Source organism: Triturus cristatus, chromosome 5_2 (genome assembly GCF_964204655.1).
Source record: "Triturus cristatus chromosome 5_2, aTriCri1.1, whole genome shotgun sequence".
Classification (NCBI taxonomy): Eukaryota; Metazoa; Chordata; class Amphibia; order Caudata; family Salamandridae; genus Triturus; species Triturus cristatus.
In genome coordinates this window covers 1,048,545,616-1,048,572,606 of record NC_140588.1, presented here as the reverse complement: position 1 = coordinate 1,048,572,606, position 26,991 = coordinate 1,048,545,616, and positions in this window count along the sequence as shown.

Below are 26,991 nucleotides of genomic sequence, written 5' to 3'. Positions count from 1 at the left end.
TGAGCACACGGCTGACTGTCCGCTGCTTTGCATACGTTACTACACGAGTTTGCTTGTGCCACATTGCAACTTTCACATAAGAACTTACTGCTGTTTTTACACTTTGCTGGTTCCTGGGATTTAGTCTGAAGATTGTGTGAAAGGTCGATCAACAATGCCCCTTGTTATTCTGTTCTGGTCGGGCCCTAGCACCTAGACAAAACATACAGATGCAGCTGTTGTTTGGGAATATGTACGTTGGTCATATGAGGGTACACGGATAGGTGACGAACACTTGGAGAGGGACCTTTCCAGGGAGAAGAGCCTGACAGCACCTGTGATGTAGATCTACCATCTATAGACAGAGGTACGGGGTCTGCTGACAACACCCTGCGATCTTCCAATATATGTTCATCTTGTTTCTAGACAAGGGGAGGGAAGTTAGGCTCGTTAGCCATTCATTATGACAGCTCCTTTTAGGATTTTTCGGACTACTTGCTATGATGACCATATTTGTGTTAGGTATTTTTCTTGCTTATTGTGTCACGTATTCTGGATACCAGAGCACATTAGTTAAAGTAAATATTTTAAACTTGTGCGTGTCTCTGTCGGATCTTATTGTGGGCGTGTACAAGAGCGTGAGTGAAAGGGTGTGTCTTGCCACCGCGATTCCTGAGAGAGTTGGGAGTGCGTGCTCTGGGGTGCTCCTCTGTGAGTGAGTAGGAAAGCAAGTGAGACACATTAGCTAGTCAGTCCCAGGGGTCATAGGTCGTCAGGTGGTAGGATGATTCAGCTCCTACCTACTAAGGTTCCATGATCCCAAGCATAGTTCTGTGACTCCGCAGAATCCCTGCAACAGGGGTGAAGGATTTGCAATCTCTCTGTTTCACTCAAGTTTTGTGTTTGAGCCTTGCCTTTCCTACACTTTGTAGCTAATATTCAGAAAGAAGTGATTTATGAGCTAATATTTCACGGAGCAGAGGCTGAGTTCTATTTCTGCAGAGGTGCATTTAGAAATAATATCCTCCCAATTGATTATTTTGTATTTGTTTAAATTGAGACGTTTACCAGAATTACTGACAAGTAGGTTTTTAACTTGTGTTCTTCCTCATTGCTAATGTGATGCCAGTTGATAATCTATGCGGCAATGATTCTCTTAAATGTGTTTTTTAAATAAATCTCTTTGACTGACACTTAAATGGACCCCCATCAAACACCTTTCATTATACTGCATCAGTGTCACCAGAAAAATTATGCAGGAATCAGTCTTCCGTAGTAGGGTAGGAGATTTTGCCTAGTGCCTACAACTGCTGCTTTTGGTACTGAGGAGCTAGGTTTGCATCCTGACCTGGGCTCAGAGTCAGCACCCTGTGATAACGTCTGAATCTCACGGACAACGCTCTAATCAAGCCCTTGAGCCACGGACATGCTATGTAAACTGTAAAAATCAATAGTATGTATAGATATTTCCAAAGATGTGGTAGAAGCAGCAACTCCTAATGTGTTTTCAAATAAACAAACTCAATACTAGAGGAATGAATACCGTCGTTTTAGCGAGAAATGCAGCCTTACATCAATATTAAACCAATGGACAAATTATGTGCGAAAAAATTTCCCCAAAAAACAAAATACAAACAACATCAGCTCATGTTTTGGTTGTTCACATTGTTCCCGCAATCCTGCTCGAATTTTACTGCTAACTGCAATGTGATTACGCAATGTGGCATACTAGTGTTATTTCAGGAATTTCGCAAAACAAGTGTAACACGAAAATCCCAAAATGATGCAAAATATGCCAGAGTGATTTACATTTCCCCTAAGTCTATTGAATCCCTGCTGATCTGACCTGGCTCCTTGCGATCCACTGAGAACGGTTCTTCTGTCCTTCAAAGTCCTGCAGGGCACGGAGCACCTCTGTTTCCAAGGCATTCCCTGTAAGTGATCTGAGGCCCTGTTCCTACAAAGTCTGTGATTTGCAATATCACAGGCTTTGCTTTAGCAAAATGCAACAATGCAAAGTATGAACTAGTATTAGGTAAAAGGCAATGTTAAAAATAAGTGACTTACTGGCACATGCATCAACAATGCCATTTGCGATTCCTTATTAGCGAAAAATAAGGATTCGCTAATAAGGAATAGCAAAAGGCTATGCATGTAGAAATCCCTTACAAAATAGCGATTTCTAAACATTCCTTAATTGCGACTCGCAAATTGCGAGTCGCAATTAAGGAATACCTCGCCATTCATTCCTATGGGCCTAGAGGCCCATAGGAATGAGTGGGAAGAAATTCTCAATTTGCGATTCTCAATTAGAGAATAGCAAATTGCTCATGCAATTTCAAGGGTGCCAGGGTGTCAAAAGGACACCCTGTTGCACCCCTGAAATCTGCATATGAATACATCTTGCACACACACATGCCCCAAGGGCATGTGTGTGTGTAAAAAGGAACTTTGAAAAATGCACTTTAGTGCATTTTTCAAAGTTTTTGCAAATTACCATGAAGTTCAACTTCATGGTAATTTGCTCCCCCTATTAGCAAAATTGCTGATATTTTTACTTTAATGCATTGCATTTAAGGAGTCTCAATTTGAGATTCCTTAAATGCAATCGCAATTTAAGTAATCGCAATTTAGAGATTACTTAAAATGCGATTTTTGCATTTGGGATGATGCATCCCAAATGCAAAAATACCGGTTGCAAAGGGGCAGATTCTGAGAATCTGCCCGTTTGCGACCGATTTTTGCTTTGATGCATGTGGGCCGTAGTGGACTAATGCGTCCAGGGGAGGGGCTTGTGCTTGACTTCATGGTCACAGGTTCAAATCCTGTCAGGTCCACTCAGCCTTTCATCCTTTTGAAGTCAATAAAATGAGTACCATTAAGTTGGGTAACAATAAACTTCTACTATTCAGCACCAAGATACCCGCCTGGGTGAACCTGTGCTTTATGAATACACATGTTATTTGCTTCTCAGAAAAGCATTTCTGATTTACGAAACGTTTTTTGCACCTTATTCCAAATCAAAATTTGGAGTTGATCTGAATGCTATGTCCCCACCTAAGTGTGATTCGCAATGGCATGTATTAATACTTTGCGACTGCAATTGCGGTTGCAAACCATCAATCAGATACTGACCTCTGAATTGGGATGGCATCTGATTTGCAAAGGGAAGCAGTCCTCTCCTCTTAGATGTTGCTTTTCCTAAGAAGTTAGACCTTGGCTGGTAGGTGAATTTAGCAGTGAAATCAGTGTGCACATAGAGCAGATGACACTTAGGGGTATATTTATAAGAGGCTTGCATCAGGTTTGAGCCACGCAAAGTGGTACATGCGTGACAGAAGCCTCAAAGTCAGATTTAAGAGCCCGCGCATGAATGGCTTCTTAAATCTGGAGTTAGCTAATGCTGTGTTGCCTTAGTCTGCACAAGGGAGGTGTCCCATGGGCGTTGCATTGGCTGTTCCCATGCAACTCTCATGGTTTTTGATGCGTTCCCAGATTTAACAAACCTGGTAGACCTGGGGATGCACTAAAAAGATATGTCTCCCCAGTTGAGGTGCAACAAAGAAAAATATCTCTATTTCTCCTTGTCTTGTCCTTTCTATGTGTGCTGCACACCTCTATGGATTGTTTTTGTGCAGGACGGTGCCCCATCCTGCACAAAAACAATCCGGCCTACAACACAGGCACCTATGTTGGTGCTCGGATGCTGAAACAGTGCCAGTGTAGGGGAAAAGAACAGGAATACAACATATTGCTTAATTACATTACTTTCCTACCCTTTCCCTCTGGCGCACTGAAGCACACCAAGGTGACTTGCTGTGGAGCGCTGCATCATGCCCAGGGCCGGACTGGGAATCAAAACCGGCCCTGGCAAACAGCTCGGCTGGCCCCCTCCGGGGGGCAGGGGTGCTAGTAGAAAGCACTACTCCTGTCTCACCACTGCCACTTTTGTTACAGGGGGCCGATATTGCAGCTATGCTGCAAAACCGGCCCCGGTGACAAAAACAGACCCCAGGGCTCCTAAACCGGACTCCATCCTGGCAACCCACCGGGGAAACGCCCGGTGCCCTCTACGGCCAGTCCAGCCCTGTTCATGCCTCTTACCTTCACCGCTCGACAATGCTTGTATCTTTAATTCATTTATTTCATTTTTTCATCTTTTCTTTCTCCCTTTGTCACTATTTTCCTAACGTTCTCTTCCTTCTTCTTGTATATCTATTGCTCAACAGTGAACAGTCTACATGGAGAGGGGGTAGGGATGGGCCTCATTTTCAAGTTATTCATCAGCTTCAACCAAAACACTCGACTCTGGTCAGTTTCTTTGATTCCATCAAAGGTTTAAAGCCCAGGGTCAAAGAACGGAGACCACAATGAGGTAAAGTTTTACCACAAAAACCTTTAGTATCCCATATTTTATTGGAAAACACACATTTATGTACGTTTATGATCATAGTGTTAATGTTAATGTTAATTGGGATTTCTATAGTGCATTATCACCACTGGTCTCTAAGCGCTTGAGAGAGTGCCCAACCTTGGTACCACAGTAGGAAATATGCCCAGGATTGCCCTAAATTGTTCCCCAAGCTTTGATAAACAGAGGGGTTTTTAGTTTTTTCCTAAATGGGAGGAGAGCGGGCTGCTAGGTAAGTTTTTTAACAGTTTTCTTGACTATGGGAGCAACACAAAATCTTTGTATGATTGCTTTCGTCTGCCAACACTGAGTAACAGAAATGGACCAGCATGATTCACTGCTCTTCTATCGAGCAAAATTGGATCCAGCATCAAAGTGCGCATGTCCCTGAAGAATTGAAGGAAAAGTAAAATATGACACGGTAGTCAAAAGCTTTAAGTTTGAAACATAGCAAACTGTAGTTTAAGAGAAGATCCTTCTTAGCAAGCATGCACAAAGTAAAAACAGAGGCGTATCTGGAAAGATTCAGCCCGCGCGTGAAGCCAGGTTCAGCAAAGACCATTTTCAATTTATCACATTCGCAGCATTTGCAGTTTGTCGTTCAAATCTCTTTTATTCATGCTGCAATCGAGTAAGACTTGCCAAACATAGGAAAGGCTGATGGGCCAATGTACAAGAGAGGGGTTTCCAGGATGGTAACGCTGAATACAAGGCACAGATGCATCAGGAGAAGCCAGGATCTCTTCTCAGGGGTTCCTAAAGGCACATTCAAATTTGAAATCAGAGGGAAAATCTAATGTCTACTCCTTCTTAGTAATTAGAGTTAAACCTCCAATTACACTCATTGTGTGCATATGTTAACATTTGTAGGAAAACAAAGGTTGAGTGTAGATGTACTTTATACTGACACAGTATGACTGCATCATATCCCATGGGACTCTCTCTGTGGGCAGTGGCGGCTCGCAGAGGGAGTGCTGCGGGGCGGTGTGACAGGGAGGGGCAGGGCGGGGGGAAGTAAATTCTGGCATACAGCGAAACGGAGTGAAGTAAATAAATTTTATTTATTTATTTACTTGACTCCGTTTCGTCATATGCCGGAGTTTACTACCTCCCACCCTCCCCCTCCCTCGCCCGTCTCACCGCCCCGCAGCACTACCTCGACAAGCCGCCACTGTCTGTGGGGCTGGCGGGGGGGCAGTAAAGGACTGAGGCGTTGATTGCAAATTTGGCAGTTTTACCACCCGCCCATCCTGCAAGCGGTTGTGAAAGTGCTGGCAAACCAGCAGCAATCCGCCTGCCATATTATGACTTTAATGCGGGGCTGTCGTTTTGTGGCGGCAGAGTAATGGCGGCGGCACCCTTCTGCTCTGGTAATGAGCCTGAAGCCATTGCCGGCCATGCTACACTACTTCCTTGCATTACATTGTACAAGAGAAAAAGTGCACGCAAGCGACCTGAAGGCATAGGACGTAAAACCATTGATACCAGGTACATTTCACATGGGCAGTTCCCCCTAGAGGCAGTTTTTCTCCTTATTACCTGCCTTTCTGCAGACTCTCTCATGGCGGTGTCCCTGCAAGTAAAAAGGTCGGCGGAAAGGCACGTTATATTTCACACAGCAGGAAATATGTCTGCACTACCTCCGCCTCTACCGCCTCCGCCATCATAGCTGAAATGTCAGAGGAGGCGGTGGTCTTGTGGCAGTCTCAGCACACATATTGTATTTGGGCAGTCGGACTGCCGAGGAGGTGGCGGTTGGACCGCCAAAAACGCGACAGCATCATACTCAGGCCCAAAGTTTTTTATTTCCCAAACAAAGTTATTGTGCGACATTTTTATATGGCATACACCTTTATCTAGCTGTGCCAGTTTCTTTACTGTAATGTTCACTTGCCTGTGATATTTCTATGCTATTGGGTTTCAGTTTTCCACACTAACACACTGTGAATGTATGAAATGTCCTCTGAAGAAAAAGAAAGTGAGGTGACAGTAAATGTAACACCAAAAAAGGTAATGGTTGGAGTGCTTACAATAAGTCTAACCATTGGCAATTACTCGGGGTACCATTCCAAACCATGCCACCTCAGTGTAGACCCAGCCATATACTAATTAGCCTTGACCGTGATCCAATAGGAACAGTCCAGCTGAAACTACTAAGCCAGGTTCTATTTGACCCGAAACACAATTAATCAATCAATCAGGATTTATAAAGAGCGGCTAATCACCCGATAAGGTATTTAGGTGCTTTCAGATCCAGGAGGCTTATTTGAACAGCCAGGTCTTCAATCAATCAAGCAGGGGTTTGTACAGCGCATCTACTCACACGTGAGGGTTTCAAGGTGCTAGGGGGAGGAGTGTGTGGGACTGCTGCTGCATCTGGGTTCAGTCGGAGAGCCAGGTCTTGAGTTCCTTCTTGAATTGTGTCATCGACAAGGATCACCTGAAGTGGAGGGGCACGGTGGTCCTGATCTCGGTGGTGAGGAAGGATAAGGATCTTCCTCTGATTCTTGTCTTTTCAATCCGAGGGACGGAGGCAAGGGCCTGTTAGGCGGAGTGGAGTTGTCTGGCGGGTATGTGGAATGTGAGGCAGTGGTTTAGGTACACTGGGCCAGCGTCATGGAGGGCTTTGTAGGCGTCAGTGAAGAGCTTGAAGGTGATTCTGGTGTTGACTAGGAGCCTGTGCAGTTCGCAAAGGTGTTCAGTGTTGTGGCTTCAGGGGGGGATGTTGAGACCAGTCTTGCTGCAGCATTTTGAATGTTCTGTAGTTTCCGGGTGATGCCGGCATAGAGTGCGTTGTCGTAGTCAAGCCTCTTGGTGATGAGTGCATGGGTGACCCTCTTTATTGCTTCAGTTGGGATCCATCTTAAAGACTTCTGAAGCAGGCATAGCTTGTGGAAGCATAAGAAGAATACGGCGTTGAGCTGGCGGTTCATTGTGAGCTAGGAGTCCAGTATGATGTTGAGGTTGCGTGTGTGGTCCATGGGGGTTGGTGGAGGTTCCCAGTGCGGCAGGCCTCCAGGAGTCATCCCAGGCAAAGGGGTTGGTTCCCAGGATGGGTACTTCCATCTTGTTCGAGTTGAGTTTGGGGCAGATGTCCTTCATCCAGGAGGGACTGCCTTCATTCAGCTGTGGAATTTGATTCTGGACCCAGAAGGTTCGTTGGTGAGGGAGAGGATCAGCTGTGTGTCCTCTGCGTAGGAGCCGATGTTGAGTCTGTGGTTTCTTCCGACGGCGGTGAGGGGGCCAAGTAGACGTTGAAGAGGGTGGGTTTCATGGAGGAGCCTTGGAGCACTCTGCAGATGATCTGTGTAGGTTCGGAGTGGAATTGAGTTAGTCTGCCTCGTTGAGTTCGGCTGGAGAGGAAGGAGTGGATCCATTCCAGGGCCTTGCCACAGATGCCAGCATCATGGAGTCTCGTGAGTAGGGTGCAAAGTGAGACTGTATCAAAGGCGGGCGAGAGGTGTAGCAGGATCAAGGCTGCCATTTTGCCCCGGTCTAGGAGGGTGCGGAATTTGGTGGCAACGAGGTGTGCTATGATTGCTTCGAAAGCCAGATTGGTAGATATCCAGGATGTGGTTCCCTTCGTTGAATTTGGAGAGTTGGGCATTGATCGCCTTCACGACGACCTTTACTGGGAAGGGGAGCATGGAGATGGGAGAGAATATTTTGAAGTCTGTCGGGGTCGGCGGGTGGCTTTTTCAGCAGGTGGTTGGTCTTAATATCTTTCCAGTCATGGGGGAAGGTGACAGTCTCGATGGAGCAGTTTATGGTGCTTTGGAGTTTGGGGGTAAAGGAGGTGGCTGCTCTGTGAAATATGTGGTATGGGCAGGGGTGCAAGGGGGCTCCGGAGTGGATGCTCTTCATGATCTTGAGTGTGTCAATAATGGTGAGCGGGGTCCAGTTGAGCAGGGTATGTTTGGGTGCGGAGTGGTTGGTGGTGGTTTAGTTGGGCTCAATGGCAGAGTCTTGAGCATCTAAACTGTCTAATGTCAGTCTGATCTTGAGGTGGAAGTAGTGCCCAGTTTGTTGCAGAGTTCTTGAGAGGGAGAAAGTCCGAGGTCTCACTGCTGGGCCTGGAAAATTCCTTGATGATGGCGTAGAGTTCTTTAATATTGTGAGAGTTGGTGTGAATTCTGTCTTGGAGGGCCGTTTTCTTTGTGGCTTTGAGGACAAGGTGTTGTGTGGTGTTGGAAGTTTTGAAGGCTGCTTGGGTTTTGAGGGTTTTGTTGTTCCTCAATTTCTTCTCAAGTCATCTGCAGGTGCGTCTGGTCTCGCATAGGTCGGAAGTGAATTAGCTTGCTGTCTTGATGTGTAGTTTGTGGGAGGCCTTCTTGAGGGGAGTCAGGGTGTTGGTGCAGTTGGTAATCAAATGGTGGAGGTTGCACACTGAGGTGTTGGTGTCTGCTGTGGATGGTGGTGTGGTAGTACTAAAAGAGGTGGTAAGATGTTCCTCAGTGATCTTTTTCAAGCTGTGGCAGGGGGGCAATGGTTGCGGTGGTGTACGGTGGGAGAGTTGAAGGTGAAGTGCATGCAGTGGTGGTCAGTCCAGAGGAGTTCAGTGGTGTGGTTGTAGGTGATGTTCCTCCTGGCAGAAAAGATGGGGTCGAGCGTGTGCCCTGCTGCCTGGGTAGCTGCAGTGACTAGCTGCTTCAGTCTAATGTTGGTGAGGTTCTCTAAAATGGAATAGGTGTTCTGGTTGTGGGGCAGGCAGACAGGGGCCAGGAGGCCTGTGGATGAGGGTTCCGCAGAGGGTGCTGTTGGGGTTGGTCTGGATCTGGAAGGGGAGATGCTCAATGGTTTTTGTTTGGTCGTCCGAGTGGGAGGGAAGTCCTTATGGATGATAGCGATGCCTCCTTCTAGTCGGTCGACACAGTCCTTTTGGGTGATTTTGTGGCCATCAGGGATGGCAGTGGCAATGCCCAGGCCTGAGCTGGGGTTGGTCCAGGTTTCCATGAGGTAGGCGATGTCTGTCACGACGGAGTTGAGAAGGTCCCAGATTTCTGAGGCATGTTTGTGGGAGGAGCACGTGTTGAGGTGGATGCAGTTGAGCACTGTTGGTCGACTGAGCGGCGAGAGGAGCTGTCATGTTGGGGTGGTTAAAAGTGTGGCTGTAGTTCCGGCATGAGAAGGGTCCTTCAGTGTCATTCAGTGTGGCGTCCTGTGTTGAGGGCGCGGAGGGTACTTGCATCATATCGGTGAAGGTTCCAAGAACCAGGTTAGTGGCGCTGGGCACGGTCCAGGTGTGAACGGGCACAGACGGGCTTGCCTTTGACACACCAGCAGTGCGGCCACCATTAAGTATTGCTGCTTGGGGGGCAGGACAGCTGGGATGCGGGAAATGTGGGAGCAGGAAGGGTCACTGGTAGGGACGGGGCCGCGAGGGACCACTGCGGCGAGGGCGACGAAAAAAGGGAAAGAAAGCAATTGAAAAGCAGAAAAAAGGCAGAAGCAGAAGTAAGAAAAAAAGCATAAATAGAGTTGCAATCAGAAAAATCATAAAAAAGAGACAGAGGGGCAGCCCGAGCTGCAGAGCAGCGAAGCTCTGCCACTAAACCACCAGGGATGAGGTGCAGGCAGGAGCCTGTGGGTGGAGGAGGGCCTCAAACTCCTGAACAGAGGGTCAGCACCAGTAACGGGGGCAACAGCAGATGCGCCGTGAAGGGAGCAAGTCCACCAAAGGTTAGTGGTCTTGGTGGCCATTTGGAGTTCCGGAAGTGAGGTGATGGTCCGGAGGTGCGTGGGGAGGCTGTTCCAGGTCTTTGTTGTGATGTGGGAGAAGGAGCGTCCTCCACTTCTGCTCCGGTAGATACAGGGAGTATGGCCAATGAAGAGGGAGGTGGAGCTTAGTCTTCAAGCAACTCAAGACTGGTTTCACCCTGATTGGGGTTCTTCAGTAGGCTTAAGTTGGTTTCAGTGGCACTGCGATCAAGGGACATGTCAGGGCACACCCTTGGCTACTTAGGGCTTTATTACATCAAACGCCTTAAAGGTGATGGGACGATGCTTGCAATAAGTCTAACCACTGCAATCGCTGAAGATATGAGCCCTGACAGTGCTCCATTTCTCAAAAAGTAAAAAAAGGATACCTTAAAGGGACTTTGGATCTTCTCTGCAGCTGTGGAAGCTTGGATCAAGCATCTAATCTCTGTTCTACCTCTCGAATGTCAGTGAATCTTTGCAATCCAGGTTTTATATATATATATATATATATATCAAAACAATACCCTTGCAGGCATAGAGTGACGCATAAATTATGCAAAAAAGAAGGAGAGAACTCTGGGTAGTTCCCAAGTTTAGGTGGATGGCAGCTCGTGTCTGCTTTTCTATCAAAGTTTTTAAGCATAGGATTAGCACATTGCTATCCACGCCAAGATAGAAATGGACAAAGTCTTTTGCCATTTGTACAGCAAAGTCTTTAAGCATAGGATTAGCACAGTGCTATATATATATTCCAGAGCAATCTTTGGATTACGTACAGACTCGTATTGATATTTTTTTGTTTTTTGAGAAAACTTAAGCTAAAAAAATGGTTTTATACTCAAGCCTTTTCAAGGCGGAAAAGCACTCAAAATGTGGGCTCTGAGGCTCTGAGGCATTTTGTATTTCGGACATTGAAACTTTGCATACTTTGGCACAGCTCAATGAAAACATAATACATCATGAAGATCCTGTAAGTAATTTGGATGTATTAGATATAGTAGTGGACTCTACTGAGTCAAGCAAATTCAAACTTAAATCTACCTTTATACCAACTGTGCATTGTGATGCAATTGAGGTGTTTGAAAAAAGTGTAACCAAAGAACTAAAGAAAATGAGATTTAACATGGATGGTAGATCTAGATGTAATTTAAATCAAAAACAATTCAAAGCAATTGAAGATTTACGTAATGATAGTTCCATTGTTATCAGATGTTCTGATAAAGGTGGCAATGTGGTGGTGTGGAGCAAGACGGAATATCTGAATGAGGGTTTGAGACAATTGAGCGATATCTCATGTTACACGTTGAGTAATCAATCAGAAGTATTAGCCTCGTATTCCCAATATAATGAAATGCTGGTAAACTGGAAAGATCAGGGTTTACTAGAATGAGATGAGTTTCGTAGATTGTATTGCAAACACCCCAGATTACCCATTCTGTATTTGCTCCCCAAGCTACATAAACATTGTGGAAAAACCTCCGGGTAGACCCATAGTGTCTTCCATGGGTTCTCAACTTGAAGTTACATCCAAGTTCATTGATCATTACCTAAGACCTTTTGTTAGTGCCTTACCAGCATATCTTAAGGACACAACGCATTTCTTAAAACTAATCGATGGTGTAGTGTGGGAGGAAGACTTCTTGTTAGTTACCTTGGATGTAACTAGCCTTTACACCAGTATACCACATGACCTGGGGATCCAAGCCATAAGACACTTTTTGAGAGCTAGATCAATTTCATTGCTGGCACATACTGAAATGTTGTTGGACATGACAAGATACTGTTTGACAAATAACTATTTCCTATTCAACCAAAACACATACAAACAAACTCAAGGGACAGCGATGGGCACCTGCTTCGCCCCCAGTTATGCAAATCTATACATGGGCTGGTGGGAGGAGCAGGTGCCACAGTGCTGGGAAACTCAGGGAGACAATATTGTTACATGGGCAAGATTTATAGACGACATATTTTTGATTTGGAGAGGTGATGAAAAGTCGGCTAATCTGTTCATAGACTCCCTGAATAATAATGATAAGAATTTACATTTCACCCCTCAGATGAGTCATTCCAGTATTGTGTTTTTGGATGTGGAAGTATCAGTACTTAATAGTACACTAGTCACCAAATTGCATAGAAAACAAACAGCTGGCAATAGTCTCGTAAATGCTCAGAGCGCTCATCCATCTAGCTTGATCCATAGTATTCCATATGGTGAGTTAATAAGAGCTAAACGGAACTGCAGTACAATAGAAGAATATGAAGAAGAAAAAACAATCATGAGTACAAGATTCAAACAACGGGGTTATAGTGAGAAAATCATTAAACAGGCTATATCCAAGGCAGATGCACTGATTAGATCAGATTTATTACGACCCAAACCAACATTATCTGAACCTACTGATTCAGTCAGGTTTATAACCACCTTTTCAAAAAGCGCGTTCAAGATCAGACAACTATTCAATAAAAATTGGCATATCTTAAAAAGTGATCTAGTTCTAAGTAGATATCTCAATGATACACTGCAGATAACTTTTCGTAGAAGTAGATCGCTGAAGGATGATTTATGCAATAATGTGATAGTTGCTACAGAACCAAGTCATTCTAATTGTTATACAGGCTTTAAGAGATGTAAACGATGTAAGGCGTGTGCTCATAGTGCAGACTGCAAGATATTAAGATTATCCAGAACTAAAAGAGATTTTGTCATTAAAGGGAATTTTAGTTGTGCAACAGAGTACTGTGTGTACTGCTTAAGTTGCCCATGTGGGAAATTTTCTATAGGCAGCACGGTGCATCGAGCAAAGAAAATAGTTTTGGAGCATTTGCGTGCAATCAGAAAGCACGATATTCAATATCCTGTAGCTCGTCATTTTTTTAATACACATAATCAAAATGAAAAACTATTATCTTATGTTATTCTAGATGCAATTGCACGACAGGAATTAGGTGGTGACAGAGAGCGTCAGCTAAGATGTTTGGAGTCAAGGTATATTATTGATTTTGATACCATGATGCCTGAAGGACTCAATTCCAGTGAAGAAATGGCTGTACATTTGTAAATTTGAAAAGTGGAGAGGTTTCTGTGACACAAGAATATTGTGAATGAAGATTCGTGAAGCAGTAATGAATTAAGGATGTAATTAGTTGTTTTGCTGCAACAATATGAGATTTAGATGTATATGTGTGTTTCTTTTTCCCTTTTTCAAAGGTATCTACAATAAGCTTATGTAAATAAGACTAATACATGCTAGATTGTTAACATGAGAATTTGGAAAAATTGTTCACGATACAATTGTTTATTAATCTAATTGGTTGGATTATTTTTGTTTTTGTGCAATGAAAATCTGGCCCACTTGGGCAAGACCTTTTTAGCATACTACAATATCATGCTTAGCGAGACAACGTTTTGTATTTAGCCCACTGGGGCATGTTTCGGTGTAGCATATTATTGCGATTACAAGAAACGAGGAATTTTTGTGAGTTATATAGCACAACAACTTGTTGGTATCAAAGTTTCATTTCAGAGCACAACATAGTTATACATTTCGCTGACATCAATGTTTGCATATAAAATAGTCGAAAGATATATTTTTATAACAAAAACTTTTATACATGTGGACTAAGCAACTTTTGTATCAATATGAGCTTCAGAGATTGTTTTTGTTCTCATGTTTTACATTACAAAGATATTGTGGAACTGTATATTGGATCAAATAGCATGCAAATATGGCGCTTGCGTTTGCAATGGCAAGCCCATTGTACCTTTGAAGTCCTTTTTCAATGTCAATGAATTAGGCTGGATGTAAATACTGGGAAGTGTAAAGTGATAGCCCACACCGTGTTAAAGCTGCAAAGCGAAACGCGTTGGTGAGGCGCTACCTTGCCCATTAAATCTTGCAACATACACTCCTGAGTGTCCTGGTTTTCTTTTGGAAACGCAAAAGTTGGTGGTGAATATTGGGTTGACGGAGCCCGTCCAGGACCGCCGCATTTGAAGCACCGGACTTCCGTAATCGTGTTCGTGTATATATATATAACTAATGAAATTTTTCAAACAAAAGAATCCCGCGCAACAAAGCGAGATGATCCAGAAAGGGAGACGGCTTGTAACAACAGAGCCAAGTGAAATGAGTGTTCGCGATTTGGAGACACTGGCAATTTTGGAGGAGCTGAGGGAAGAAAGTGGTTCCCAGTTACCCTCAGCAAAAGATAACCGGCAACTTGCAATAGAAATGGGAATAATTCAAATGGGGGATAAAACCCCCTTCAAACCACCTTCACGTTTCCTCCCACAACTTCCTATGGATGCCATAGACATATTCTCGGAATCAGTGATTAAGGACCTCAAGGAACTCAGAAACAGAGAGGGAAGTTGCAAAAGCAAAAGTCAACGACAATGGAACTTATCCTTGAACCAGAGAAAGGCAATACAGAATTTACAACAAGATGCTTCTATAATCATAAAACCTTCAGATAAGGGCGGCAATGTCGTCATACAGACCTATACAGGTTATTGCAAGGAAGCTCTCCGTCAATTACAGGATGAAGCTAATTATGCCCTAACAACTGAAAAAGAATACAGGACCAGCATCCAGAATTATGCCAATTTGATTCAAAAGTGGTTCGAAAGAGGAACGTTGTCCAGGGAAGAATTATTGTTTTTACAAAATAAAAATCCAAAAATGCCTACATTTTATCATTTACCGAAAGTGCACAAAGACACAGTGAACCCACCGGGAAGGCCAATAGTGTCTTCAATTGGAGGTTTGACTGAGAATATGTCCAAATTCATTGATTATTTTTTAGCACCTTTGGTTGTTCAGACAAGCTCTTATACGAGGGACACTAAGGACTTTCTGAAACAAATGCAGGGCATTACATGGGAAAATGATTTCCTAATGATAACTATGGATGTTTGTAATTTATACACGAGCATAAAACATCAAGATGGCTTGATGGCCGTGAAATTCTTCTTGGGGCAACGACCAGCGAGGTTTCTAGATCAGAATGAAATGCTACTGGAGTTTATTGATTTTTGCTTGAACAATAACATCTTTGTTTTCCAAGACCAGAGGTATCGACAGACGATGGGTACTGCCATGGGCACCTGCTTCGCCCCCAGCTACGCGAATCTTTTTGTAAGCTGGTGGGAGAAGCAGGTAGCCTGGGCAGATGACAATAGCAATTGGGTGGACCAAGTTGTCTGCTGGCGTCGTTACATTGACGACCTCTTCATTATTTGGAAGGGGTCTAAACAATCAGCAGAAGAATACATCACTGCTCTCAATGTAAACAGCCTTAACTTACGATTTACCCATGAAATTAGTGACAAGGAAATACACTTTCTAGACATGTCAAGGCCGGGATGATTCAGACATCATTGTATAGGAAGACAACAGCAGGCAACTCTATTTTGCATGGCGGGAGCAGCCATCCGAGAAACTTGATAGGTAGTATACCGTATGGCGAGTTACTACGTATCAAGAGGAATTGCTCAATGGATGAAGATTTTGACCAAGCAGCTAATAACAGCGTTAGACGCTTTAGAGCTAGAGGATATTCGCAAAAGGTATTGAATGAGGCACAACTGAAAGTAAAGGAAGTGACAAGACTAACCTTGTTAGAAGACAGTCCCAAAAAGAAAGATGAGACAGGAAGCTTAAGATTAATTACTACTTATACCTCATCAGCAATGAGGATAAGGCAAATATTACGAAGACACTGGAGGATTCTCAGAATGGATACTACTATAGGCAGTTCCCTGACTGATTATCCTCAGATTACTTTTAGGAAATCAAGATCCCTAAAAGATCTATTGGTACAGAGTCATTTAAAGAAACCACCTGTTTCCACCTTGGGATTGGGGGACCTTCAAGGTTCATTTTCCTGTCGGAAGTGTAAGGCGTGCCAGGCAAGTAAAAAGACCATCATGTACACCATTCCGGGATGTGAAATCCCAAAAAAGATTACTAAATTTATAACTTGCACTACACCTTTTGTGGTATATTGCCTCGAATGCCCCTGCAACTACCGCTATGTAGGTAGTACGGTTAATGCGGTTAAGATGCGCATCCTAGAACACCAAAGGGCAATTGCAAACAGAGATGTTAATTACCCAGTTGCACAACACTTTGCCTCTCACCACAATAGTGACAGAACTCTCCTCAGCTTCTTCAGTCTTGACTGTATACCTAAAGATATCAGAGGTGGAGAAAGGGAGAAAGCTCTGAGACGCCTGGAATCCAGGTATATTATTGAACTCCAAACAAAAACACCTGAGGGGCTGAATTCAGGAGAGGAATTAATTACTCACTTATGAAAAACTATTTTTGTCACTGTGTTCCAAAATTTGAGCTGAATAGAAATCAAGGAAAATAATTGTAAAATGTGTACAAGTATGATCAATGAAGTAATGAGCTGTCTCGTTTAAAGTGTATTAATGATAATGTGAACACACAATTTGAGAGTATGCCCATACAGGGCTTTATATTAACAGAATATGATGAGAATGAGATGCCTCATTGAGAAAGAATTAATGAATTGAAACTTGCAATTTAAAATCAAGATATTGAATGAATTATAAGTTTAATTTGATTACAAAGAATGTATATTATGAATGAAATGTTTTTTTGCATGTTCAAAGATGGCGACCAAAGTTACATGGTACTGGTCCCTCATTTATGTTTATAGAATGAGTTAAAAGTCAATTTCCGTTTCGAACGCGAGCCGACACTGACGAAAGCTACGGCTGAAACGCGTCTGTTGCACCAATAAATCCGAATTGGGATTCAAAATCTAACCGGAGTGCTGGTCCTTTGTTCTGGTTGTGGAACTTTGGAGCGTTATATATATATATATATATATATATATATATATTACCTACTGGCGGTCGCCAGTAGGTAGTTATAGTTAGGACCCTGTTTCCATAGGAAATCCGCAACATTCTATTTTGAATAACTTTGGCGCCGGTCGACGAATCCTCGCGAATTTCTCAAAATAGGTGGGGCGCTACGCTCCGCTCCTACCCTGAAAGTCTCGGGGGGATTCGTCAAGCGGGGGCTGAGATAAAAGGGGGGTCCCAAAATGCATTTTTCCCATGCATTTTTCCATAGGACCTTTAGACAGGGCTACAGCCCGAACGGCTGAACAGAATTACTAGAAATTTGGCAGAGAGGTAGTCCTCAGGTCAAGGAAGTGCCTTTTGTAGGTTTGGTGTAAATCTGTTCAGTAGATTCTGAGAAAATAGCCTTTAAATCAATATATATATCTGAGCCAGCTTACGGTACGCTTACCGTAAGCTTACGGTACGCGTACGGTGGCGTGCGCGAGCGCGATTCTGATTGGCTGTTAGATCTTAGTAAACATTCGAATCGGCCGAAACCAGGAAGCGGCGGCCGCCATTTTGTGTATTTCACTCCGGTAAAAAAGAGTGATATCTTGAAAAGGGGGCAAGGGAGAGAGTTACAGACCCCCTAACATTTGTAAGGGGGTCAAAGAAGGACAGAAAAGTACAAAGAAAACATATATTGATTTTTTAAAAAAATCGCGGGGTACGCGTACGGTAAGCTTACCGTAAGCGTACGGTACAAAAAAAAAATAAAAAAAGAAATAAAATTCAGATTTAAGTGTTTAGATATTAGGGGGCTCTAAAAAGAGCCGTTGTGTTTATGAAGTGATTTTTTATTGGTACCTACAAGTAAGTACCGATGCAGAGTCTAAGGTTCAAGAGGAAGACTCTGTTCCCTTCATCATTGAAGTGCACACCATCTCCTCTATAAATGTCTTGCATGTCGTAACGCAAGTTGTTGTGGTAAATGGAACCCATACCATAGTCACGGAGGAAAGCAGAAACAGATTTGTTGACGTGCTTTCTTGCTTTGTCAATCTGCGGACAGAAATGATTGGACCAGTTCCATTTTTGCCTTTGGCATATGTTAGAAAACACAAAGGCAGTTTTAGGGAAAAGTGAAAACAGTTGTGCAAAGGTGTCCTTCATAAGCATTTCCAGACCTACCCCAGTCAAAGTGCCTAGGTCATTGCCACCACAGTGCACTATTATGAGGTCAGGGTGTTGGATTTGCATGAAGGATTTCACCAATGGCATCAATTGGTGCCACTTTAACCCTCTCTGACCAATCCATTTAATGTCTACATTTGGCAAAGCAAGGTCTCTCACCATACCTGTTTTCTCTGCAAACTTTTCACTCCAGAAGACATAGCTGTGCCCTACAATCCACACTGTGAACATCTTCAAAGGAGAACTGGATGCACTCAGGAGGTGTCTTTCAGTAGAATGGCAATATGAAAAGAAAGACAGTTTGGAAATGGAGGCATACATATTTTTTTTTTTTAAAAAAAGAACTGATTGGCTGTTTCATACCATTCTAGAATAAAAACTAGGCTGTATGTGTAAATTAATAGAAGCATGTTTTGTATTGGTACAGAAAAATGTGTTACCAAAGAACAGTACTATGGATTTGCTGTTAGGTTTGAAAAGCCAAGCACTCTTGCTCTGTGGAATTGAAACATTGTTTGGCGAACTTCTGACCTGACTCCACACAGCAGTGTTCCATGAGCTGTTGCTATGGTAGCAGGCAGAAGTCAAGTTGGGGGAAGGGTACTAGGCAGAAGTCAAGTTGGGGGAAGGGTACTTTTGGAAAAGGGTTGGTTTTCAACCAATAGAAATGTGTGATTACATTTGAAAAAAAGGGGGAAGCACTGAGATTTGAAACTTACATGTATATGTGTGGAAAAATAGAGGGAAACTTTGCCATTATCTGGTTCTGCTGAGAGGAGAGAGGTGTAGAGAACAGAGATCCTGGCTCTGATAATCTGCTGTTTGAGTGCCACATTTCTTTCACAACTAACTAATTTTAAAGGTGAGTTTAGAGTTTGAGAGGAGATGTATATGGTAAATTAAGAAATGAATAATAGAAATGTAATTCTTTTTGTTGAAGTTGTGTTTATTATTTTCTGTTTTGGGAGAAATTTAAATGTGAGGAACATGTAAAATAATATGGACTATGTTTTCACGATAAATTAAGGTGTATTGGTATAAAAAAAGAATAGTTTAAGGGTTTGAGGTTGGACTCAGTAATGCAAATACATTCAGCATCACTAAGGCTGGTTGCCCTTGGTGGAATGTAGGCAGTCACCCAGGTTACACATGTTGGGAAATATTGGCAGAGATTTATTGTGTACAACTCTGGTAATTTTATATTTGCATTAGTAGGAAAAAGGGGGAGCGATTTTTTGGTGCAGAAGCAGACTCTTAGCACACACCCAGCTCCTTTCCATGTATAATCATGCACAGTATTTACAAGCGAGTGGGGTTTGAGGTTTCAGTCTGTAATGCAAATACATTCAGCATCACTAAGGCTGGTTGCCCTTGCTGGAGTGTAGGCAGTCACCCAGGATACACATGGTGGTGGTCTGAAAAAGCAGTCTGGACATGGGCTTATTAAAAAATCTGAAAAGTGGATTCATAATGTGTCAGTCTGTAAAAGTGATTATCACTTGCCAAAAAAAAAGAGCAGTAAGTGTGCTTTCAAATTGGCAAAGAAATTTCGTTTTGTGTCTAATGTGAAAACATGACTCTGTGTGCAAATAGGAATTACAGGCAGAGATTTATTGCGTTTTGCTCTGGTGATTTCACAGTTGCATTAGTAGGAAAAAAGGGGAGCCATTTTTTGGTGCAGAAGCAGACTCTTAGCACACACCCAGCTGCTTTCCATGTATAATCATGCACAGTATTTACAAGCGAGTGGGGTTTGAGGTTTCAGTCTGTAATGCAAATACATTCAGCATCACTAAGGCTGGTTGCCCTTGCTGGTATGTAGGCAGTCACCCAGGATACACAAATTGATTTTTAGTGTTTTTTAAAAAAAAAAAAAAAATTACGCGCACCGTACGCGTACGGTAAAAAAAAAAATAAAATAAGTTTTTAAAAACATATATAAAAAAAAGATGAAAGATAAGGTTGGCTCTTAAAAGAGCCGTTGTGTTCATGCAGGGACAGAGGAAAGAAAGATTGGGAAAATTAGTCTCTGCGACAAGTGTGCTGATCTATTTTGTTGTTCACTAGGGAAACACTGGTCTCCCTATGACAAATTAGATCATGACAAGAGGCGCATCGAATATCAACCCTCAGAAATCGAGGGTTAATTTCCTGAGGGCCAGCAAAAGGAGATGCTCCCCCCACAGATGAAGGGCTCACCTGACCTGCAGAAGAAGGACTCAGCCCTGCAGATGATGGTCCAGGCTGAGCTGCTGTGGATGTGCTTGGTTGACTTACTGAAGGGTTACCTCCAGTAAGTCGAGCATGTGTACATCCTTGAGGTGTCTCATCATGGTATGATTCCCAAAGGAATACTTCCTGTCAGGATTACCTCTTGAAAGTACACGCTTACACAGCTTACAAGTTACTAAGGGTGCATTTACCTTTTGCTGGCCTTCAGGAAAAGTAAAATAATCCCATACATAAGAGGTCTTTTGTTTCCTCGCTCTCTGCCTCAAGGTAGTGCTGCTAGTGCTAGCCTCACTCTCAGAAGGGCTCTGCTGTTCTGCCATCGTATCACAAAGACAACCCAGCTCCTTCTCCTAAGGGATCACAAGCAGAAATGAGGGGAATGGGTGTGGTGTAGGAGAGTTCTAGAACTGAAAGTAGTTTCAACCAATCAAAAGTTGTGTTTCATGATCACATGACCTACCGTACGCTTACGGTACGCTTACGGTACGTTTACGGCAAAAGTACGCATGCGTGTAAAAAAGACACGCGCTTGCGCGCATGCGCTTAACAGTCACTCCCCGACACTTCCGCGTAACGTGCGCGTGTAGCGTACACGCGTACGCGTCCCACGCGGAGTACGCGCGGCTACGCAAATTGCGTAACTATACGCAAACAGCGTAGATAAATTACGGACGTTGCGTAAACCGTACGCTTACCGTAAGCTTACGGTACACGTACTAAAAAAAAAATAAAAAAAAGGAAAAAATGTACTGCAAATAAATTTTACATGTTTATTTTATAAAATATATTAAAAAAAACATATTAAAGAATTTTAAAAATTTAACCATAGTCTTTATAAAAGGATAGAAAATTAAAATAAAAATATGTTTAAAAAAATAGAAGAAAAAAAAAAAAATTAGCATTTAAAAAACCTTGCAAATTCATTGAAAAAACCATGGGTTTCACACACGTTATAGTTAGGAATTAGCATTTAAAAAACCTTGCAAATTCACTGAAAAAACCATGGGTTTCACACACGTTATAGTTAGGAATTAGCATTTAAAAAACCTTAGAAATTCAATGAAAAAACCAAAGGTTTCACAAATGTTATAGTTAGCTGGACATTTCACTCGTAAAAAACCAATGAAATTCCCCCGTTATAGTTAGTTCAGCTAACTATAACTCGCGCGCCCGCAATGCACTGCTGATGACGTCACATATTACATCACTCATGACATGGTCAGTGACATCACTCATGACATCACTGATGACATCTCAAATGACATCACTGATGACATCACTTATGACATCATCCTTGTGATAGAGTGGCAGACCTCCTCTTCCCCTAATATAACCTTTGATACACACATTCAAAAATAGAAATTAAAATTTTAAAAACAATGGACATACCAATACCAGTTACAACAACCTATACAGTAATTCTAAGATCCAAATACACATCCACTCATTCACCAACAGTCCTATACAGTCACTCATACATGTACTCACTCATCATATGTACTCATACACGTATACATCCTGTTACACAATGCCACTCATCCATAGAGGTACTCACACACATAGTCACTCATGCTAATAAAGAATCAAACATACATTTACTTGCATATACAGTTATACACACACCGCCACACTTACTTCTACAGAAACTTACACATACTTAGTCTTTTAAACAATCACTTATAGAAACACATACTTATTCATACAGGAACTCTTCCAATCTCTCACTCTCACATATACTCGCTTATATACACCAATAGTGACATATACTAGTTTAAAACATATGTAGTTACTCATAGAGACACTATTGAGACAGTCAGTCACTCACTAACACACCCATGCACACACTCATCCACCCATAGAGTCCTGCACACATGCTGTCTTCAACACATACAAAGAGTGAGTCATTCATTCATGCACCTATGCACTACGTAATACCCCCCACCGAACCATACCGACATCAGACACTGATACTCAAAAAAACAACTAATAACCTATATAGACACTCATGTAGCTACTCACCAACCCATGCAGCCACTTATACACAAAGTGAGAGACTGATACAGATATTTACATATTTAAACATTACTCACTAAGCCATGTATTCACTAAGATACACTTAATCAGTCAGTTATACAATCAATTTTTCAAAAACAATTCATCCATTTAGACACTTATATACCCATTTATTCTTCCATCGACCTTGAGATATACATATATAAAACATATGTAATTTTCAGAAAAACACACATTCTCTGGATGATGTCATCAGTGATGTCATCAGTGATGTCATTTGAGATGTCATCAGTGATGTCATGAGTGATGTCACTGACCATGTCATGAGTGATGTAATATGTGACGTCATCAGCAGTGCATTGCGGGCGCGCGAGTTATAGTTAGCTGAACTAACTATAACGGGGGAATTTCATTGGTTTTTTACGAGTGAAATGTCCAGCTAACTATAACATTTGTGAAACCTTTGGTTTTTTCATTGAATTTCTAAGGTTTTTTAAATGCTAATTCCTAACTATAACGTGTGTGAAACCCATGGTTTTTTCAGTGAATATATATATATATATATATATATATTCCAGAGCAATCTTAAACTGGTTGTCAAGTCAAGAGATGGGTGATTCGGAAGAATGGATTGCTTTGCCTGTCTGGAAGAGAAAACAGAGAAGCCTGTGGTAGATGCTGAATCAAGAAACTCCCTTCCTGTCTACTTCCCTGATGAAACCCTCCTCCACATGACTTAACTTCAAAAGCATGTGCTGATGTGGACAGCTCAGCATTCCATCTCACTGATGGCAATAGAATGAGAACCAGTTCACGTTGTATAATAAAAGTTGTGGGCGTACATATTCTATTTAAAGTTCTTCAGACGTAAGTGGCCAATTTTAAATATTGTTGTTTTATTTCTAAATAAAACATATTTTTCTTCCTCTCTGATGGTTTTTTTCACTCACAGCATAACAGCACCCCTTTTCAAAGAATTCCTAGTCGAGTAACCCTATTATTCCCCCCTTGGCAAGCATGATTAGAGCATGCCTTTGGAATAATGTGATTTTGCAGCTGCAGCGTTTACCACATAATTATGGATTTGCCACATTTGTCACATAACCCATCATATGCTGCATAATATGCAGATTTTAACCAAAAAATAGTTTGCAGGTCAAACGGATTAAAAGCTCCTAAAAACATGGTGGCAGTTTTCGGCGCAGTGGATGGCCGATCGAAAACGTGGACTGCTCACCTTTCTGTTGCTTCTTGCTGTATATGTTCTCAAACAAGATGAAAGAGAATAGAGTGTGCTGTTCCTGAGTGAGGGACTAGGTCTAGTAGAGGAAAGGGAGTGCTCCTTTTAGAATCAAGGGCCCACACACACCCCGAGAGATGTCATGCTTCATCATCGGGCAGCTCCGTTTTGGGCTGGCACTGCAATGCCCAATGGGCCCCTCGATGGGGTTTGTTATGGGAGGTCTTTTCTTTTTTGCCGATGTATGCTGGCAGGAATGAGTGGTAAAAAGTGAGAAGAATGGGTGAGTGAAACGTGCATTAAAATTGGCTAAAAGGATTCTTACATAAAAAGGAGTTTCAATAATCTGGTCCCTTTGTCAAGGTTAAAAATGTGATGCAAGCATAAAATTGATTTAATGATCTATTTAGCTGCAAAAGGGAGTGCATAGCAAGGTCAACATTTTTCATGCCTATTACAGCCCATAATGGATCATGGCATTTCTTCAGGACCGGGAAGACCTAATTCTACTCTTTACAGGGATGGTCGGATAAGAAATGTGTGAACCATGCCCTGTGAATGATATGGAAAATGAGACGTCAACTATATATCTTGTATACTTTACATAGACACGGGCAACGTTTCTTTGGTTGTGGACCTAGATAGAAGGAAAAAAAGGGGTACAAAGATGACATTAAACAAATGAGCATGGTCGTGTGGCGACCTAAGTTAGGGTGGGGAACCATTAGAATGTAGATTGCATGGCACAGCCAGTGAAGTGAGGTGGTCTCAGTAAAACAGATGTGGGTGTCATAGAGTTACAGGTATAAGTTGACGCAGACAATAGTATGTTAAAAAAACATACTATACAAATTTTTAATCACGAGGGAAAAACGCATTAGAGACACCAATGGTGACCCCAGTCTCAATTGTCACTGCTTCGCTAGAGAAAAAAAGAGAAGTTGCAGTTTGGCAGTTGCTGGTTGCATGGTATTCACAAAGGTGGGAAGGTAAGAGAATGCCTTCCAATGAGTTGTACCCGGTGAAACATATGGGGCAGCAAAGTGATCGCTAGCAGTAATAACCAATCAGACAGACCTGCAAGCCTTTAAATGTGTGTGCCTTAAGACATTGAAGGAGCGGCCGGTAGGAGAAAGGGTCAGGGGAGAGGGTATGGAGTTGAGGAAGGGAAGATGGAAAGGAGAATGGGGACAGGAAAGGGGAAGAGGGGAGGGGATAGAGGGATACTGACTACGGGGAGGTCCTCACTCATGAGGGCAAAGGCTTACCCGTGTCTGTAGTCGGTGGAGGCCTCAATTGGACCGGTCAGCTGGAGCAGTATGCAGCCTATTGTCGCTGCTGAGGGGCAGAAATGGAGGAAAAAGTGAGGAGGCAAGGCTGGAAAACCAGGGGGGGGATGCATGTCTGACGATCTGGGTGACTGCCCAAGACTGCCGGGTACTGGTCCTCACAGCAGGGGCTGTGGAGGAAAACACTCACCGTGTCAATGCTCGGGTATGGCTATCGACCTAACAGGGGCCCTACCGGTGCCGGAGTGATGACCTCACAGTGGAGGTCCCAGAAGTACTTCCTGGCACGGCAACCAGAAGCTGGTACGGAGACCCAGTGTGGCCGGGAGCCGGCACCATGATGGAAGGAATAATCAATACAGCGGCCTTGGAGAACGTTGGAGGAGGCGTGGAGAGTGGCATAAGAGGGGGACATGAGCAGTGAAGGGGGCCCAGCATGACCGAGGGTCAGTGCCGTAGAGGACGATGTGATCGCTGTCTGGGTCAGAGAGGACGTGAGAGGGGGTATAGGCGGGGCGGGGTTGCGGGGTAGGAGGGCCGGCATCTTGGTGCAGACCAGGGAGGGAAGATGGGGGATACTCCGCAGAGGGGCGGACAGGTATCAATGGGCGTGCAGCAGGACTAAGAGGGGAATGGTGGGGGGGACGGAGAAAAAGGGAGGGGGAAATGGGGGGAAAATATGGGACGGGAGGGAGAAGGAATGGAGAGGGGAGGAAGAGAGGGGGGAGGAGAAAACGGGGGGAAGGTAAGTGACACATGATGGCACTAGGTCAGGAGTGAGGGCCGTGTGCAGCGATACCCAGTGGTATTAGGGACCCGCAGGTGGGCAAAGGGCTTGAATACAGATGATGCCTATACTGAAGCCTCACCCCATGGAATGACGATTCTCCAATTATCATACAGAGAGAATCTTGATTTCAATAAAGACAACGGAGGCTGACATTATGCAGTAACTTTTATTTGCTGCCTAGACATGCAGCCCTTTAAAGTGTAACCATTACATCATAAATAAAAAACATTCCAAGTAACATAACATAAAGCACCATAGTGACCAGCTATCTTCCTCTTAGAGCTACGAAACGTTAGGACAACTTCTTCCATGTTAAACGACGTTCTGAATTTACAAAGAAGTGGAATCTGAAAAGTAAAAGAATACTGATAGAACATTTTTTTCACATAAGTTAAAGCAAGTACAAAAAAGAATAATCAAAGAACATTAGATACATCCACCAGGGAGTGGTGGGAGGGATAATGTCAGCCTCCGTTGTCTTTAATGAAATCAAGATTCTCTCTGTATGATAATTGGAGAATCGTCATTTCATTACAAGACCGGAGGCTACATTATGCAAGTTTAAAGCTTTGCAATGCTACATTGCTTACGTGTTCTACAGGCTTAAGATAATATTTAACAAAAGTGGAAGCATTAGACCAGTCTGCTGCTTTGAGGATATCCGAAAGTGAACCTCCACCCCAGAAAACCTTGCTGGCCATAGCCCCTCGGGAGGAATGTGCACCAAATTTGGATAGGTCTATCCCTGCTTCTAGCATCACCAATCTTACCCATCTGGAGATAGTAGCAGAAGAGACTGCCTTATGGGGTTGAACAAAGGAAATCAATAACTGCTTTTCATTCATGGGTCTAAAAACACTAATTTTCTCCTCATATACCTTCATGCAACTTACCACGCAGAGTTTGGGAAAGTCAAAAAAGAAAGGGTAGAAAATATTCTCAGACATGGTTTTGGTTCTTTTCCAAGTTTCAAATAATACACCATCAGGAGAATAAATTCTATTAGATATTTCCAAGGCTTTAACATCAGATACCCGTCTGAAAGAAATAAGGCAAAGTAAGGTAGCTAACTTAATGGTTGTTTTCTTGAACGAGAAGAATTATCAGGCCAAGAAGAAAAAAGGTCAAAGAAAAGATTCACGTTCCATAATGAATCATATTTGGCCTTAGGTGGACGTTGGAGTCTTATACCTTTCATTACTCTACGTATTAAGGGGTCAGTACCGATAGAGAATTCATTTAACAAGGAATGCCCTGCAGAAATTGCAGATCTGTAACAATTAACAGTTCTATAGCAAATACCTGATTTAACAAGAT